Source organism: Equus przewalskii, chromosome 14 (assembly GCF_037783145.1).
Source record: "Equus przewalskii isolate Varuska chromosome 14, EquPr2, whole genome shotgun sequence".
In the NCBI taxonomy this organism is placed as follows: domain Eukaryota; kingdom Metazoa; phylum Chordata; class Mammalia; order Perissodactyla; family Equidae; genus Equus; species Equus przewalskii.
The window spans coordinates 22,442,001-22,461,101 of NC_091844.1; the positions used below are offsets into that span (position 1 = coordinate 22,442,001).

Genomic DNA, 19,101 nt, shown 5'->3' on the forward strand with positions numbered 1-19,101 from the left:
ACAGCAGAAGTTTTGAATTTTAATGAAGCCTAGCTTATCAATTATTTCTTTCATGGATTGTGTCTTTGATGTTATTTTTACAAATGCATAACTATATCCAAGGTCATCTAGATTAGGGTTGATAGGAGATGTTTTCCTAAAGGAAAAGTTATGGTAGAGATGAAGGGAATTGCTGGCATTGAGCATCTAAGCAATCTGAAAATAAGCAGTGAATGTTGCAATTCAATAACACCATTGGACAACTGAAAAGGACAAAAAAAAAAAATTTCAATTTTTTAACAGAATTTGGCCTGTTATGTCTGTTAATAAGAGGAAATCCTTAATTATTTGCTTGGAAATTGGGTAAAGATAAAAAATCATGTTTAGATTTATATTGCCCAGGCTTAATATATTTCTGAAGTCAAAAACTTTAGAATTTTTTTTTATAAAGAAGAAAACTGAAGCACCAAGGGGAAATAATTTGCCCAAAATTATATACCTGAGTGATAGGATAGTGGGTACTGACTACACCTCTAGTCTCATACACCCCTTCCAAGCCCTTTCTGCTACCTAGGAAAACATCGCATGAAAGAAGTTTAATATTTTTGTAGGAGATCTCATAGTCTTTAATATGTTCATGTGACTACATCTCTAAGTCAAGAAATGCTGTGACACATTTCCTAAGGGTTTTGACTATTGAACAGAGAGTCTAACTCTCTTGAACACACACATTGGAAAATGTTGTTTTGTGCTATGCTGCCTTCTTTATTCAGTCATATTTATCTTTAATTTCTCTCCTTGTGTGAATTAATACAAGTTGTCTTCTATGAATAAAGATCATAAGAAGAAGCATTAATTAATAACTGAGGAGTAGTAGCAGTAGATTGGTATTCCAAAAAGTATAGAAAATAATACTCATGTATGAAAGTAGCACTATTTACCCCAACAGCATCTTTTGTTGTGAGGTACATTCAAGCTAAGTAAACAGCCCTGAGCCCTGAGCAATGGCTGATTAAAGATAAAGAACAGAGATTGTGGCAAAGCAACATAAGACACTCACCCCCATCAATTTGTCAAGTAAACACATGCCTGGAATCCACATCTCCATTCTGATTACTTTTTGTCCTTTAAGAACAGAAATATTGAACATAATTGAAATCATGAGGAATTTATTATGTGCCAGGCAAAATTTAAAGCACTTTCCATCCAACTAAGCATTTATTCCATAGACCAGCCCTATGACTTAAATGCAAACTTTATCATCTATGTTACATAGATGAGGAAACTGAAGCTGAAATAAATTGCCAGCTGCAGACCCCAGATTTAAAGACTGAGACTTTTGCCCTTACGTCTAACAGTCTCCTTCCCAACTAAGCCATCTGCAAACATATTTCCCCTATCGAGCTCCCAGTAAAGCAAAGAATAAAATTTTTCAGGAATCCCTGTTCTCTTTAACACCAGTAAGCAAACCAGAAAAACTCGGTTCCACTTATTTTATTGTAATGGAGAGGCCTGGGCACTACCCTCTTCCCAAAGCCAGCAGAGAATGACAGCACAGTGTTGCCACTTTCCATGCCTGATCATGATGCCCAGGCTGACAGCCAAAGTGCCGGATACTGTCAGCTGTGATCACAGTCACCAGGACTGGAGGAAGGGAGCTGATACCTCTTGACACTGACCAAACTTGAGACAGCAGCTGCTTCCCATCTTCACCGTGCAGACGAGGTGGCACAGCAGTGTTTGGGAGTGAAAGGCTGTCATGCTCCTCTGGTTCATCTCGGATCCTGTGTTGTCCAAACTGAACCCCTGTCCCTTTCCATTTATCACGCCAGTCTTGACAAAGCTGCGTGTTGTTTTCCTCCTGTTTTAACCTGTTTCAGAAATGCTGACCTTGTTAAGGCACAAGTCCTTCTCACATCTTTTTCTGACATTTAATTTTTTTATTCCAGTTGACAGAGCCAAGTGTTAGGTACAGAATTAATAGATACTCAAATTAGTTGTTCCCAAAATAATTTCCTGCTAATTGGGCAATTATTTTATTTTATATTGATGGAGGGAAAGGATAAATGCACTTCAATTACAGGGTGAAAGAAAAGAAGTCAAGTCAATTAATACTTGACTTCAGTACTTGTTTATGAAATAACCAGGGTTAAATGTTCTCTCATCCTGCATTCATGCCTACCGGGGAATGGAAAATAGGTGAAACCAAGGTGTGTTCAGACTCTGTTAAGGATGTGTAACTGGGGACTAAAATGGGAAATCAATGATCTTGGGAAGAGCGCATCTACAATGGATGGAATGAGCAAACCCTCGCTTGGCTACTGTGTATCTTTCCCTTAGATTTCAAACATACTTTTTCTTTGCTTTTGATTTCTATTATTTTTTATAACAATTTTCACACTGTTAATATACTTTCCTATTCCTGCTTTGAAAAATTACCACACACTGTGTGGCTTAAAACAATGCAAATATTTTGTCTTCCAGGTCTTATGGAGGTCAGAAGTCTTAAATTGGTCTTATGACCTACAATCAAGGGGTCCACGGCACTGCGTTCCTTTTGCGGACTCTGGGGGGAAATCCACTTGGCTGCCTTTTCCAGCTTCTAGAGGCCGCCTGTATTCCTTTGATTGTGGCCCTTTCCTCTGTCTCTAAACCTCATCATTCCAATCTCTGCTTCCATTGTCTAATCTCCTCTCTGACTAGAACCTTCTAACTTCCTCTTAAAAGGACACTTGTGATTCCATTGAGCCGACTCATATAATCCAGGGTAATCTTTCCATCTCAAGATCCTTAACTCAATTACATCTGCAAAGTCCCTTTTGCCATTTAAGGTGATATTTGACAGGTCCTGGGGAATAGGACATGGACATTTTTGGAGGACAATTATTTTGTTTGCCAGAGTGACTTTCCTTCAATTTTCACGAAGAAATTGCTCACTTATTTCATGCACTGTGCCAATAGGCTCTTCTATCTATTCCTTCCTTTCCCTGCTCAGCAGTGTATCACAGGAAACTATACTTCCAAGCCCCCTTGCCCTTCTAGTTTCTAGGTAGGTTTAACTATGGAATGGGAGAAAATGGTGCGAGATTAAAGGATTTGGGAAAGAGAGAAGCCAGGGTATTTCTCCCCCTTCTCTGTTTCCTGTGACATGTTCTGGTATTAGCTGCCTCTTCTCCATCTCCAGCCCCTGTACTCAGATATCATCATCAGCCTCCATTTCTTACCTGAATCCTGTCGTCCCTCTTGCTTTAGGATTAATAGCAATTAATTAATTAATTGTTAATTGTTAATTAATTATCAATTGTTAATTCTTGACAATTGATAATTTCTGCATTTTATCCCATACCCAGTACAGTTTCTTAGCTATATTTTACCTATAGTAACCTTGAGTAAAATTCCCTCTGTCTAAATGACATAGAGTGATTTCTGTTTTACTAACCAAATCCTGATTTTTATGCCAACCCAGGCAGAGCCTAAACTGGTAAATTTACCCAGGGACTAATTAGACCTGAGAATGGGGGTCACAGAAACTCTCCCCATCAAGATGGAAAACACCCCCCTGCCATGCATAGAAGCTGCATATAGCAAGGCTCAGACTCAATTACATTTATCCTTGATTCTTGCTTACATATCTCTAAAATGATGTTTATAAACAACCCATGAAATAAACATGCTGTATTTTGATCTCTTATGCCACATTGTCTGAATTCTGCAAGGTGGTTCTGATGATAAAGCTGGTTTGACAGAGTTTAAATGAGAGCACTTCATCTGATGGCCATGAGGGAGGTGCTGGTTTCCTCATTCATATCCCTGAGATCTGAATGGGCCCATCTGCTTTCCCAATATTGCTTCAATTGTAAAGGACATGGGAATTATTCTGAAGGAAAAAAAAAAAGAAAGAAAGAAAGAAAAGGCCCACACGGAATCTAAAAGCATCTTTTTCATTAGAGTTAATGCCAGAGTTCTCCAGGGCAAGCCAAAGTAGCCACCAAGGTACATGACTAGACAACATTCTCAACATGAAGAGAGAGACATTTCTAAATTAATTGTGGCTTCCCTAGCCCAATTTCCCTTTCTTCTGGCACTCAAACTACTGCTTTGAAGCCCCGTAATGAGATATTTTGTAGTGCTAGACTTCAAGGAGAATGAATTCCTCTAGTTAATGGATCTTGCTTAAGCCAGATAGTCAAATGTGGCACATGCTAGGATTAGGAGTACTGAGCTTTCCGTGACCCCTTCTACGTTGTCAGCATAAATAAGGAACAGGGTAGAAACATAGCCTCTGTCTGCCAAAGTACCATCAAAAGATGGTATCTTTCCACTAAGAAGCTGTAAACCTGCCTAAAATCATCATTTGCCAAAAGCACTCTGGCAAGTAGCCTAAATATCTCTTGTCAAAATAGTAAAGCCTTCAATCAGTATAATAAATGCATTATAAACAGGATATTTCAGAGATTAAGACTCACACCACTTGCAGATACTTAGAAATCCAGCCACAGTGAAGGAGGAATAAAAGGTGGAGGATGGGAAGGCGAAGGGAAAGGAGGAGAAGAAAAAGGAAAACTAAGACACACGTAAAGAATATTGGTCACTCGATTGGAATTCACACAATTTTTTTTTTACTTTACTTTTCTCCCTGCCTCCACAGTATATAAACAATAATCATAGTGAATTGTTTTTGTTTCTCTGAAGAGTCACGTTTTGTATTTAGTATTAAGAAACCATTTAAGTGATTTTCAAAAATTAAAAATTAACCAATCAGAAATCAAAATATTGGCTCTATTCGAAGAACTTTGTTAATATTGATATCAATGGTAGAAATGATGACAAAGGCTTATTTTTGAACATTTTCATTTTATAGATGAGTTTACTGGGCCCAGCAAGCTCCTATTATTGGCTCAAGCTTACCTAATACACATCGCAGAGTTTGAGGACAGGTGAAACTCACATTGCATTCATCTAAGTCTTCTTGCTGTAGTGTTTTCACTATACAAGTTTTTACGGTATAATCCTGTATACAAATTTCAATGTTCAAATAAGAAAACTGAAGAAATTCTGTTGCAGCAGCCTTCAATAAAATAAACTGGATGAATTTGAGAGGCACAAAAGAAAGCCAACTTCCCTACGAATTTGTGACACATTAACTTCATTACTCTAGTCACAGTAAAGAATCCTCTGACTTCACACTTGGGCAGTTACCCACAAGCATCACAATATTGAACAGAATCGTGTTAAGGGAACTTGAGCAGAGAATGTTACCTTTCCTTATTGGTTTAAAGTGGAGCCCGACAACTGGAGCTGAAGAGAATGAATGGCATCAGCGCTGCATTCATGGCTCAGAACACTGTACACTGTTTTCCACCAGGTATTTTCAAAACCTGGCTCAAGCATGTAGAAACTGGACAAATGCTGATAGTGTATTTAATAATAAGAAGCTAGAGGATCACTATATATTTAGAACCTAGTAGGCACTTAAAAATTATTTGTTAATTTAATTTACAAAATAGTTTATAATCTCATAGTACATTATTAGAATTTTTCATTGATATAAAAATTATTTTATTTTGTTGGTATATATATTTTTAATTTCTATTACTTGTAATGAATAAAACATTTTAACTGTAGACAAGTTGTAAAAATATAACTAAAGAAAAAGAAGATGACTCATAAAACTACTATCCAGAGATAACCATTGTTAAAATTTTATTTCATCTCCTTTTTGACTTCTGTTCTCTTTTGGTACCAAACTGTTTTTTTTTTAATAATTGTAAGCATATATTATATTTGAAAGTGTCATTGGAAATCAATTAGAGAATCAAGGCAAATCTTTCACATTGTTTTTCTTCTTCAAAAATTCCTAATTCTTCTTGTTTCATTTTTCAGAAAAGTTTGTTAAATTTTTCCACATTCCAAAATCATAACATCAGGATGTAGTTTAAATTGTATTTATTTTATAAGTTAACTTGATGGATTAGTGAATTTTTATAGTATGGAACCATTCCTGGAGGGAAGGTGTTGTAGAAAAAAAAGATGTAGCTGTTGGTTGCTCCATATTTCTAAAGGGTTTTCTATAAGAAAAAAAAAATCATTGGAATGTATTTTATTTATCATTCATACATCGATTTTATTCATATATTTGATTTACATTGATTCATATATATACACATATATATATATGAAATTCTTTGCTTCCAAGCAAACTTGATCATGTTATGACCAATAACCTCCACTGGTTGAACGTATTCTAACAGACAGACCAATAGAAGAATGTGTCTATATTGGACTTGCCGCCGCCTACAGAGCATATGCAATGACAACATTCCACTTAATACTTGGCTGTTTTTGTCACCATGTTAATTAAGAAGCACCAAGTCACTCCTTAAAGACACAAGCTTACTTTTAGATTACCAAAAACTCCTATCACCTTGAAAGTGATGAGACATTCAATATTTTCTAGTTTTTCACTCTATGACGTTTAATAATGCATCTATTGGACATATAATGTAAACAAGTAGAAGGTCATATTTAGTCAATCAGTGGTGAAAGAAAGAGGGAGCAGCATCACAGGTTATCAATAAGATAATGAAAAAACTATGAATATGTGTACTTTTGGACATTGGGATGCAAACCTCATATCCAAACTTTCATCACAACAACATGATCACTCTACATCTGTCCCTTGCTTCACTCAGAGCCTGGCTGCTAAGAAATCTAGTCCAAATTAAGTATTTTATCAATTTTTTTCTTCAAATCATGTGCTTATTCCTCCTGTTATGTGTTTTTGAAAGCAAAAACAAGCCAAAGCTTTTATACATAACTAAATAAGAAGAAATTTGTTATTCTTTTATGTGTGTGTGTGTGAGGAAGATTGGCCCTGAGCTACCATCTTTTGCCAGTCTTCCTCTATTTTATATGTGAGACACTGCCACAGCATGGCTTGATGAATGATGTGTAGGCCCATGCCCAGGATCTGAACCCGAAAACCCTGGGCTGCTGAAAAGGAGCATGCAAGCTTAACCACTAAGCCACTGAGCTAGCCCCTAGAAATTTATTATTCTTAACCAAAAAAACACTTTTCATTTTTTCCCAGAGTGTGATAGCTTTTGACTGTCCACTTTTATTGCACCTTCTTCCTGCCATTTGCCCTATAGTTGTAGATAATCTTGCATGTGGCTGAGACTATACTCAAGAATATGTATTTCTAAACTGGTGCTGTGATAAGGACAAAATAATTGGGTCTATAGTCCACAGCTCTGATGACTCTAAGAGTTTCTCTGTTTAGGTCAGCCATACATGAAACTAGAAGAATGCCACTTGAAAAGAAATCTGCCTATTTTTTTCAACTGAGTAGTGTAATTATTCCTCTAATTGAAAACAAGGAAGACGAGGTCAAGTCTGCTACTGGTTGAATTTCAAGCTTCAGGGAAATTCTAGAATTGGCTACTGCCTTTTCAACAATGATGGACATCCAAAGCAAGCAGCTCAGTCCACAGGTTAAGATCATCAAACAATTTAGAAATTTTAGGGTAAAAATACATCTAGTTTCTTCTTGCTGAGCTGTTTTTCCTACATTTCTTTGGCCTGGGGAACAACCAGGCTGTTTTTCTAAATACAAAAGCAATGGAAGTAGGGAAAACAGCCTTTTTTTCCTTTCAGTTTCCAGAAGGATTCTCCCAAGTATGCCACTGCTCATTTACTTGCTTTGCCATTGGAGAGGTGGACGATATTTCTGATTGGTAAGTATGGTGACTGTAACTGGGCATGCTTGACTCAGTTCAGCCCTCCTTCCTTTTTTGGTGAGGAAGATGGGGCCTGAGAGGACATCTGTGCCAATCTTCCTCTATTTTGTATGTGGGACACTGCCACAGCATGGCTTGATGAGCAGTGTGTAGGTCTGTGCCTGGGATCCGAGCCCACACACCCTGGGCCACTGAAGCAGAGTGCATGAACTTAACCACTATGTCACCAGGCCAGCCTCTCAGCCTTTCTTCTTATCGGGAGGACTTACCCTCAGAAAGGGAATATATTTGGCTGCCTCTTCAAGGGAAGGCTGTTCTGTGGACTTTGGGTGCCTATATCTCCTCTCAAAAATCTGCCTACTCCTGGGGTTTAAGTAAATGACCCATTTGGCTTTCACACCAAGATGTTCCTTCCTTAGCTTTTCTAAAGAATAAAACTGATATTTAATCTCTGAGCTGTTTTACTCTTTGTTCTTCTTCTCAACATGTTCAGAACCCAGAAAGAGAAGAGGAAAAGGAAACTCAGGCTATTTTTGAACTCCAACCGTGGATGTGCCATTCTAGTCAATTGGCCTGAGTGTATGAGGTTAATGATGAAAAAAGCCAGTATTACTGTGTGGGCATTAAGTCTTGTGCCCCTGAGTAAGCAAGCATGTATATGCTGAGCATATGAAATTGATATTGCCAAGGACTGAATGCACAGACAACATATTCATGTCCAGAGCTTATTTAGTCTCATTTCTCAACTTCTCAGCAGTTAGGAATTTTCTTTGTCACCCTATACAGCATGGCCCCAACGGAGAATAAAGATTTTAGGCAACTTATTTTCTAACCAGTTTACCTAACAGCTAATGACCAGATCAGTCCTGGAGAATGTCAGGAAACTACTTAGAACCATTGCCAAATATTAGAGTTCAGCTCTAATTTGAGATAAGCAGATTATATAAATCATTGTTTTACTTATAATTGGTTCTACTTCCTTTCCATGCCACTCATAATCAAATAGCATTAATCAAAGCTTAAAATTCCAACAGAAATCCTCAAACATGTTCTGTTTTTAAGGATTCACATTTTTACAAGTCAAATTTCCATTATACTCAACCATCCTCAATAGTTTGTTTTGTTTTTGATTTTCTTGACCTTTATACATGAATTTTTCAGAATTAGCTATTTTATTAAAGACAGGTCTTTCTATATAAGCAAGTTTCTACCCATATAAAATAATCTATTGGCTAAGTAATTGGCCAATAAGGTTAAAAAAGAAACCATAGAAAGATCTAGGTTAAAAACAAACTCTGAATAATCCAAGAAATTATGATAAAAACAATAACTTCTACTATGATAACAATAAAGTTTAGTAAAAATAATTACATGATTCTTTCTACAGATCAGTCCTGTAACTAAGTTATAATTTGAAGAAGATTTATGCAAAATTCAAATAATGCTTATATTTTTGAAAGTTGCTTTTTAGGAAGCCTTAAAATTTTCATTACTTGACATACTATGTTATTAGATATAAAGACAACATTCCAAAAGTGTCAGTCACCTCTAAGTTGTTCTAGAAGTTTATGTAATTCAAACAAAAATGCTAACACTTTTTTTTTTAGTGAGAAAGATTGGCCCTGAACTATCATCTGTGCCCGTCTTCCTCTATTTTGTATGTGGGATGCCACCACAGTGTGCCTTGAGGGGAGCAGAGTGTCAGTCCACACTCAAGATCCAAATCTGTGAACCCTGGTCTGCTGAAGCGGAGGATGCAAACTTAACCGCTATGCCACTGGGCCAGCCCCTGTTGATACATTTTTTGTAACTGGAAAGTAATCCTGAAGGTCATATGAAAATAAGCAAACATAACTTAAAAAATTAATATATCAAAACATAATTCAGATCTAAAATAATTAAGACAATATAAATGCTGGTACATAAATAGACCAACTAATCAATGCAACTAGAAAATCTAGAAGTAATGCCCCCCAATATGGGTTTTAGTGAATATGGTAAGGATAATTTATTATTTCCAAAAGTAGGTTATTACCTCACATCTAAAACCAAAATAAATTCTAGGTAAATTTTAGAGTTTAATGAACAAAAACAACAAAACGAAACAACTCAAAACACAGTAATAATGAAAACAAAGACTATGTATACATAGCTTATAGCAAAAAAGGTATACATGAAAGATGTTCAACCTCTTAAGGAAAGTAATAAGGAAAACTATTGTGAGATTTATTTATTTTTTACCTATTACATTCACACAGTTCAAAATGCTTACCACTTATGGTGAAGGAGTGGAAAAAAATGCACTCATAAAATGAAGATGTGAATATGGGTGACACGGGCTCAACACAAGGTTGACATAAGGGAAGCCATATTGTAGAAAAGAAACCATATTGTAACTTTGAATGACCCAGATTAACTATCTGTAGATGTCATGGCCCCTCCCAGCTGCTATAAGTTGATAACTTTGTTCTTTTGAGTTCCTTAGCAATGTGATGACCCCTGGACAGAGAGTCTATGCTATTAGCTATCATTGATGACAACTGAAAGATCAGGGTAAGGGCTGTTGCTCTGGGATCTCTGATGCATATCCAGTAAAACAAAAGACTATAAGGAACTAAGACCAGATGTCTGCCCAACCCAGAGACCAGGTGCCTCCCCCACTTGGAGACCAGCCCCTATATAACTGGCCTGTAGTCTTTGTTCTGTAAGGTGCTTCTTTGTGACATTAGTTGGTCATCTTCCCTCTTGCTAGTGTAGGGGAGGAAGACATTTCCTCTACTCACTCTAGGTCCTTCTGGCCGGGCTATGAATTAAATTCACATGAGACAGAATAACAGGAGAAAAATCAAACAAAGCTTTATAACGTGTATACACAGGAGAGACTCAGGAAAACTGAGCAGCTTGCCAAAATGGTGGAGGTTCTCATCTTAAATACCATCTTCAGCTAAAGACAAAGGAGGATGTTGGGGGTGGAGGGAGTCAGTTATGGGAGATTACCAAAAAAGTACAGTAAATAAGAGTAAGGTTATTATGCAGATTTAAGTCCTTGCCTTCTGCATTGATAAGAGTTTCTAGAGATACGGTCATCCCCCCTTCTTCCTGGTACAGAGAGGGAGACACCTTTACAGATGGAGATTTTCCTCACAAATGTAAATGTCTCTTACAAAGGGTAACTTCTACTTTTCAGAGTTTCTCTCTTGTCTGCAGTTCTTAAAAGTAACCAGCCCAAAGTAATCCTCATACCAAAGATGCATATCTTGGGGTGGTCAATTCCAACCCCCCACACTAGCAAGCTGTAATAAAGTCCTTTCTCTCCTACCACTTTGTTTCTCAACTATTGGCACATCTTGCAGTGGGCAGATGACCCCCGCTTGGGCAGTAACGTGGGAGTATAACTTGGTCCAACATAATGGAGAACAACTCAGGAATATATCAATATTAAAAATGCACATATTCTTTAATCTATATTTTTTTGTTTTACATTGTATCCTCCAGATAGAGAATATATGTAACAAACAATATTGGAATGAGATTATTCCTTGTGATCTTATTTGTAATATCAAAAGACAACATATGCTAAGGAGAACCGAGAGCATGAAAAGGATATAAGCAAACCATGGGATATTCAGAAAAGAGAGAACTGCAAAAGAAAAAGAAACACCTACTTTCTAACTTCACATTTTGTCTACATATCTCATTTAATACTTCAAATCTAATGGGGACAACAGTGACACAGGAACAGCAGGCAAAATCCTTTAGGGAACTCTATAAGAGGATCCTTCAACTCAACTCTGGCCTACCACTGTGGAGGTGCTAATCGAGTGCTGAGTTGGTGCTTGACTCCATGCTTATCTGGCCTTGACCCCAGCTGTGGCTAGAGCACTGCTCTCCTTTTATCTACTTCTTAAGGATTACGTAATCACAGACTGGGATTCCAGCCAGGGCTGGAAGGAGCATTAAAGATCATCAAATTTAATATCTCATTTTTATAAAAGTAAGGAAATCAAAAAGGGAAAGTAGAGAAAAGCTTGTCCAAGGACACTCGATGAGTTAATGTTGGAGCCACAACTGGTTAAGAATGCAAAATTTGAAGTGAGACGACCATGGATTCAAATATAGCATTTACCTTTTATTACCCATGTAAGCTTAGGCAGGTTATTAGTCACTCCAGGTTTTTTCCTCAAAAATTTTTCAAAAGCAATGAATGAGATAAAATGGGTAAAATGGATAGTATGTTGTCGGCAGATAGTGAACAATAAATGGCAGCTAGTAGTAGTAGTAATTATTATAACAGTGGCATCAAAGAAGAAAGGACACATATAAATTGTAAGTTCAAGTTGAAAAGGCAGGAGGTCCTCTATCTGTATTTTGTCTCCTTGCTTCATTTATTTGTCACTATTTGTATTAGTCAGAGTTTTCCTGAGAAACAGAACCAATAGATATATGTAATGTGTGTATGTATGTCTATATATCTATATCTATCTATATAAAGAGAGAGAAGGAGGGGGGAAAGAGACTGACAGAAACAGAGAGAGAGAAAGACAGAGAGTAAGAAAGAGAGACAGAAATATTTTAAGAAATTGCCTCATGAGATTCTGGAGGCTGATAAGTGCCAAGGACTGCAGAGTGTGTTGGCAAGATTAGAGACCCAGGAGAGTCAATGGTGTAGTTCTAGGCTGAGTCCAAAGGCCTGAGAAACAGGAGAACCAATGGAATAGTTCCCATCTGAAGACCAGCCAGCTTGAGATACAGGAAGACCCACTATTTGAACTCCAAAGGCAGGAAAAAGCCAATGTCCCAGTTCAAACGCAGTCAGGCAAGAGGAATTTTCTCTTACTCGGGCAAGAGCCAGCCTTTTTATTCTATTCAGGTCTTCAACTGGTTAGATCAGGCCCCCCACTTTCAGGAACACAATCTGCTCTACTCAGTCTAAAAATTTAAATGTTACTCTCATCGAAAATCACCCTCACAGAAACAACCAGAATGACATCTAACCAAATATCTGGTCATTCTATCTGTGGCCCAGTCAAGTTGATACATAAAATTAACCATCACACACAGTCTCTCAATTTGTAAGTGAGAAATAATATCAGTTCTCATATGCTTCACCAAGAATCGTAAAAAGTTCTTCATGCTGATTCATTCTTCCATCCACCCATCCTTCCGTCCATCCATTCATTCACACATCAGATAATAAAATTTACTGACCATCTGTCAGTTTCAGGCATTGTTCTGGTCCCTTGATTCAGAGTTTCAGAAACAAAATGGAAAAAGTAAAATGGGCTTTTCAAGGATATGATAATGACTTGAGGTAGTCAGAAGGAGGAATTACTCAAGAGCATTTTCTGGGTGTGCCATAAGGTATAGACAATAATTACTGAACTTGATGAAAGCCTAAAATGTCATTTCATCTTTGCTTCTCTCTCTAAGGCAGCTTATACCACAAAGTCAAAGAAATTCAATATAATACTAGGTGTGAAAACAAATCTGTGCAGAGTGCCTTCGAAATGAACTCTGACTTCCATATCGCATATCATGGTGTTAAGCTGACATTTTCTCTCCCAGGTGTTTTTCCCTGAATATCTATACTATGGTGGATAATTAATAAACACATTTTTAGTGTTTCAGAACCTACTATAAGCTTTATAAATTTGAATCTTTTGTGTATATGAATGGCTATTTTTGAGCTCACTTTGAATCTCTGAATAATTTTATTTTGGAAAATGAATAAGCACGTGTAAACCAGGTGTCAACAGTATGCAAAACTATGCCTTCATTAAAATCATATTATTTTTAAATCCTGCTATGTGTCAGCATCAGGTCCTAGTCAGCTGAACTGTGGGAAAATGGTAGCTGTGCAATTGAGCCCTGTGAGTGAATTATGATAGGAGACGACCTTTGTTATGTCTTATCTGGAATTCTGCAGCCACACCTCCGCTTTGATATCTGGCTCCCTGTTAGGTTCTACCAACAGGAGTAGGTAGATGGAGGTTCAGGGCTGGGAGAGGAAGAAGGGACTTGCTCCTTCCTGTTTGATTATTCTTGCTTTCTGTCCCTGTCTGTTTAACTCAGCAATGTTTCTTCACCCTAGCAGGAGCAGTTCCCTCCCATTGTAGCCGATGAACTGTTGGCAGGATTTTTTCTTTCTTTTGAGAAAGATTAGCCCTGGAGCTAACATCTGCTGCGAATCCTCCTCTTTTTGCTGAGGAAGTCTGGCCCTGAGCTAACATCTGTGCCCATCTTCCTCTACTTATATGTAGGACGCCTGCCACAGCAAGGCTTGACAAGCAGTGCCATGTCCACACCCAGGATCCGAACCGGCAAACCCCAGGCTGCCGAGCAGAATGTGTGAACTTAGCAGAACTGCTGTGACACTGGGCTTGCCCCTGTTGCAGGATTTCTTAAAACTTTTTTTGTCATTTATTTCTATATTTTTAATAAATATCGTATATACTTAAGTTGTACAAAATGATGATTTGATATACATATACACAGTGAAACGATGACAGTCAAGCTAATTAACATGTCATCACCTTACATAGATACCATGTTTCATAGTGAAAAGAGCATCTGAAATCTACTCACTTAACATATTTCCAGGGCTCAATACAGTATCATTAAGTATAGTCATCATGCCTATACATTAGATCTCTAGACTTATTCTTCCTTCATAACTGCTTTGACCAACATCTCCTTATCCTCCCACCACCCCAGCCCCTGGTGACCACCATTCTAGTCTCTGCTTCTATGAGTTTGAATTTTTTTTTTATTCCACATATAAATGATATCATGCAGTATTCGTCTTTCTCTGCCTGGCTTATTTCACTTAGCATAATGTCCTCCAGCTTCATTTATGTTGTTACAGAAGGCAGAATTTCCTTCTTTCTTGTGGCTGAATAATATTCCGCTTTATATATATATCTGTGTATATATATATTACTCACACATAAACTTCCAATACTTTCATGCTCTTCTCTCTGCCTGTCTTTACCTGCTTTCACTTGGCGATCTGATTGCAGAGCCCTGGAGCAATTCATTCACAGATCAGAAAGATCTGCTATGGTGTAAACATTACGCTGCTCCTTCCAGTATTATACATAATCTAAAAAGGGGGAACATTTTATTGGAAGAAGTATATTCCAATTGAATCTGATGCATAAATAATAGATATGTGATAAAGTGGAGTAGGGATATTTTAGATAGGGGTATGAGGAATAATTCGATGAAGTGAGGTATGAGGAGATTTAGATAGGAGTATGAGGAAAGGGCCTTTTAGCCTTTTTAAATCATATCACAAAGAAAAGAAATTCTCCTACTTATAACTAACACTGGCCTTGGGTGCCACTTCTTCTTAAAGAATCTTCATTCGTTTAATCTTTGACATTCTTTGTCAATGCCTTAGGTACTGGAAGAGGTTCTGAAAGCATCAAGCATTTAACAAATATTTATTCTGCACAATGATCAAGGGCTAGGCTACAGAATAATTGCATTGTCTTTACATTATGAGTAGGGACTGTCTCCTCCCTCTCTGTGGTACTCTCATCTATCTAAGATCTAACTTGAGTTTTCCCAGACTCTCAAAGAAATCACTGAATAGAGACTTCTTAGGAACCAGCTAGCAAATATGACATTAAACAGCCCGATTTCTTGCCTTAGGTTTCATCCATCACACCAATATTGAATCAGTCAACTTTGAAGAGAAGAAAGGTCTGTGGATTCTAATCTAGATGCAGAATAAAACCAGTTGGACATATGCCAAGAAAGATGAAAATTTTTGTCCTGAAGGCTGTCAGTGAAGGTCAAAAAACTGATGACTTTAAGTCAGATGGTATTTTTGTCTCCTGTTGAGGTACACTGTTCTATTGCGAAGAAAGAGAAGAAGGCCTAAAGAAGACAGGAGCCCGTGAATTGCTGGAGAATTATCTCACTGTCCAGAAGTCAGAGCTAAGGCGGTATACAGCTATAGAACAGCTGTGTATAATTAAGGAGAGACCAGGGGCCAGGTCACACAATGAATAAAATGGCTGAAATGGTGTACAGGTGAGAGAGAAAAATGAAGGATGATTTATATGTAGGAAAAAGTGTGTGGTTATAAATTATAGGATGAAGCTAATATCAGAATTCAGAGTTTCTAACCAAACTCAAAAGTGTAGGAAAGTCTAGTGTCCCAATAGGCTGGTCAAAGTAGGTGTCAAGGGGTCCCAGCTGAGCCGGACAATAAGAGTTCAGAACCTAAGAGCAAACATTTTCATGATAAGCCTTTGAAAATTTAGGCCTACAAAGAAGAAATAAGTAGAAAGTTAAGAAAAATAAGGATGTCAGAGGGGCCAGCCCAGTGGTGTAGTGGTTAAGTTCGTGTGCTCCACATTGGCGGTCCAGGGTTCAGGGGATCTCAGGCTCCGACCTACACACCGCTCATCAAGCTGTGCTGTGGTGATGTCCCACATACAAAATAGAGGAAGATTGACACAGATGTTAGCTCAGGGACAATCTTCCTCACCAAAAAATAAAGTATGTCAGAAAACAGAACACTAACATTAGTACGAAGTCTATGGTCAAGTGTCATACAAATATGGTCTTCTTTGATGACCGTATCAATCCTATAAGATCAGCACTCCCATTGTACCCATTTTACAGATGGTTTATTTAAGTAATTTGCCCCAAATTAAACTTTTATTAAGTGGCATGGCGTAAAGTTAAGTCTGGGTCTGTTTAATGCTGAGGATCACATGCTTAACCATTGTGGTATAGTGTTCATTTCCAAAAACACAACAGGGGTATAACTATGATGACTAAGATAGTTGTCAGCTACCCTGTGCTAAGCACAAAGCTTGCCTTTCAGGGGCAGTGTCAAATTCTACAGTTGCTGCTGGTTTCCTGATTTCTCTCTATGGTAAAGGTTTCTGGGAGAGCTCATTGAATCCTCATACTTGGGAAGGCCCAGCAGTGTCCAGAGAAGAACAGTAAGAGTAAACCAGGTTGCACTTGGAGAATAAATGCTCTTTAATTCAGAACATCAAAAGTTGAGGTCATCTAAATAATGAAAGAAAATGGGCAAGGAATAAGAGCACACACTTATTTCTTTCATCTCAGCATCTCAAGTTTGATGAGAAGTCGTTCCTGGACAACATTCACATAATGGGACATTATCAAAAAATATTAAATCTTTGTAAAGCTTGTGTTGAAATGGACAGAATGATGTAGTTTGATATTGCAAGAGAATGAGGCCTGAGTTTCTGACATTGATTTTCTGAGGACTGAGCCACTGAAGACAGCTTCAGAGTGCCTTGTGTAGATGTTTTAGAAATGACAATCACAGTTACCCAAAATGATTGTCCTAGAGTTCTAGGCAGAAATGGAATTGTGAGTGGGCTTGACCCCAATTGACCAGGCTGACATGTGCGGTAGCTTATGCTATCTCTACAAAGAGTCCAAACCCCTTAACCCATGATCCCAGATCTGCTGCTAACTAACCTGAATAATCTCATGGCCCCACACTGCTCCAGTTGAGGAACCATATTTTGACACGGCCTTCAGATGACTGGAGGCAGCAAATCTAAATTGAAAACTCATTGGCCTGATAATCCAATAGCTGACCAAAACAGGAACTCTCAAATTCTTCCAATGAAGAATTCCTGTGCTCGCTTTGGCAGCAGGTATACTAAAATGGGAACAATACAGAGAAGATTAGCATGGCCCTGTGCAAGGATGACTCGCAAGTTCATGAAGCATTCCATATTTTGGTTACCAGTGGGGAAGCAGGGAGGGAGGAGGGTGAAAGGGGTGATTAGGCACATGTGTGTGGGGATGGATTGTAATTAGTCTTTGGGTGGTGAACATGATGTAATCTACACAGAATTCGAAATATATTATGATATACAACTGAAATTTATGTAATGTTATAAACCAATATTACTTCAAAAATAATAAAAACAATTTAAAAATTAAATAAAAAGAATTCCTATGAACAGCAGAGAATTGATTTGTAACCCAAGACTCTTGGGAAGAATGATGAAATAGCCAGTACAAGTATACGATTTCTTTTTTTTTGGTTAAACATTGGCACCTGAGCTAACAACTGTTGCCAATCTTCTTTTTTATTTTCTTTCTGCTTTTCCTCCCCAAATCCCCTCAGTACATAGTTGCATATTTTAGTTGTGGGTCCTTCTAGTTGTGACACGTGGGAACCGCCTCAACATGGCCTGATGAGTGGTGCCATGTCCATGCCCATGATCCGAACCAACAAAACCCTGGGCCACAGTACCGGAGCATGGGAACTTAACCACTTGGCCATGGGGCCGGCCCCATATATGATTTCTATGAACTTGGATGTTTTGTTTCAAAATATACACTATTGTAACTTTCTACTCCATACTATATCTTAATTTTAATGAAAAATTGATATTTAAAATTACCTAACGTTTTAGAAAATAAATTATCCTTGTCCTTTGGATTAACATTTTAAATGCATATCTTTATATGCCCCCAGGGGTGTATCTATCTGGGCATGGAGCCAAGAATTAAAAACTTCTCTTCCTAATGGAGAGGGAATGTTGGAAATAGGACAAAGAGATTAGAGTTTGCTTCTGAGTGGGTTCAGTGATCAATACAAAATTCATGGATATAGATGGGATTTTAGCTCTAATCAGCTGATGTGCGAACATGCTGATTTAATCTCTAGGGAAATAAGGTGAGAGAATGTGGATGGATTAGTGCAAATCCTCTTCCACTTCCAGGAAAAAAAAATTATATCACATAAACCTCTTCAGAACAGAATACACATCTTTCACGACTTTATAGACTAACTTCCTAATAAAGAGCCTTGCTGATAGCAGACAGCATTTGCTCAGTGATTGGTAAGGATGAGAGCTTATGGGTAATGAAATATCAGTATCACTCTCTCATTTCCCATTAACAAAAAACAAACAAAATGGATTCTTTGTAACACCACATCTTGGCTCCGTCTGTTCTTGTTAGATCCATATCCCCACCTAAATAATTCTTATCTTGCAAGGGTCAGCTCAAGTTCCACATTCTCAAGGAAACATTTTGGTGAGAACTGTAAAATTTATTCTGTACTTTGAAAAATAAAAAGCAGTTAAAAAAAAAACCCTCTAATTCATACTAGGAAATGATAACATCTCCAGTGTTACCAATAAAATGTTAATGGTAAACAGTGGAGGGAGTGTCCCAATGAGAGAATCTGGGAAGGCTTCAAGGCTGAGTTGGTCTTTGAAGCAGTTTCCTAGAATGATAGGTAGAATAGAGACATGTGGTAAACGAGGTCAGTCTATGAGAAGAAAACAGCGAGAGCAAAACACAGAGGCAAAGAAAACTCAAAACGTTTTGGTCCAAAAGAGGGAGAAAGAAAACCTTCACCTTT

At 37.7% G+C, this 19,101-nt stretch overlaps 1 non-coding gene across 1 annotated transcript; it reads left to right on the forward strand.

The window, feature by feature from the left end:
• The first annotated feature begins 17,359 nt into the window (after nt 1-17,359).
• Nucleotides 17,360-17,461, forward strand: LOC139075865 (U6 spliceosomal RNA). Its single transcript, XR_011526777.1, has one exon. It is a non-coding gene; the product is annotated as a U6 spliceosomal RNA (small nuclear RNA).
• The last annotated feature ends 1,640 nt before the right edge of the window (nt 17,462-19,101 follow it).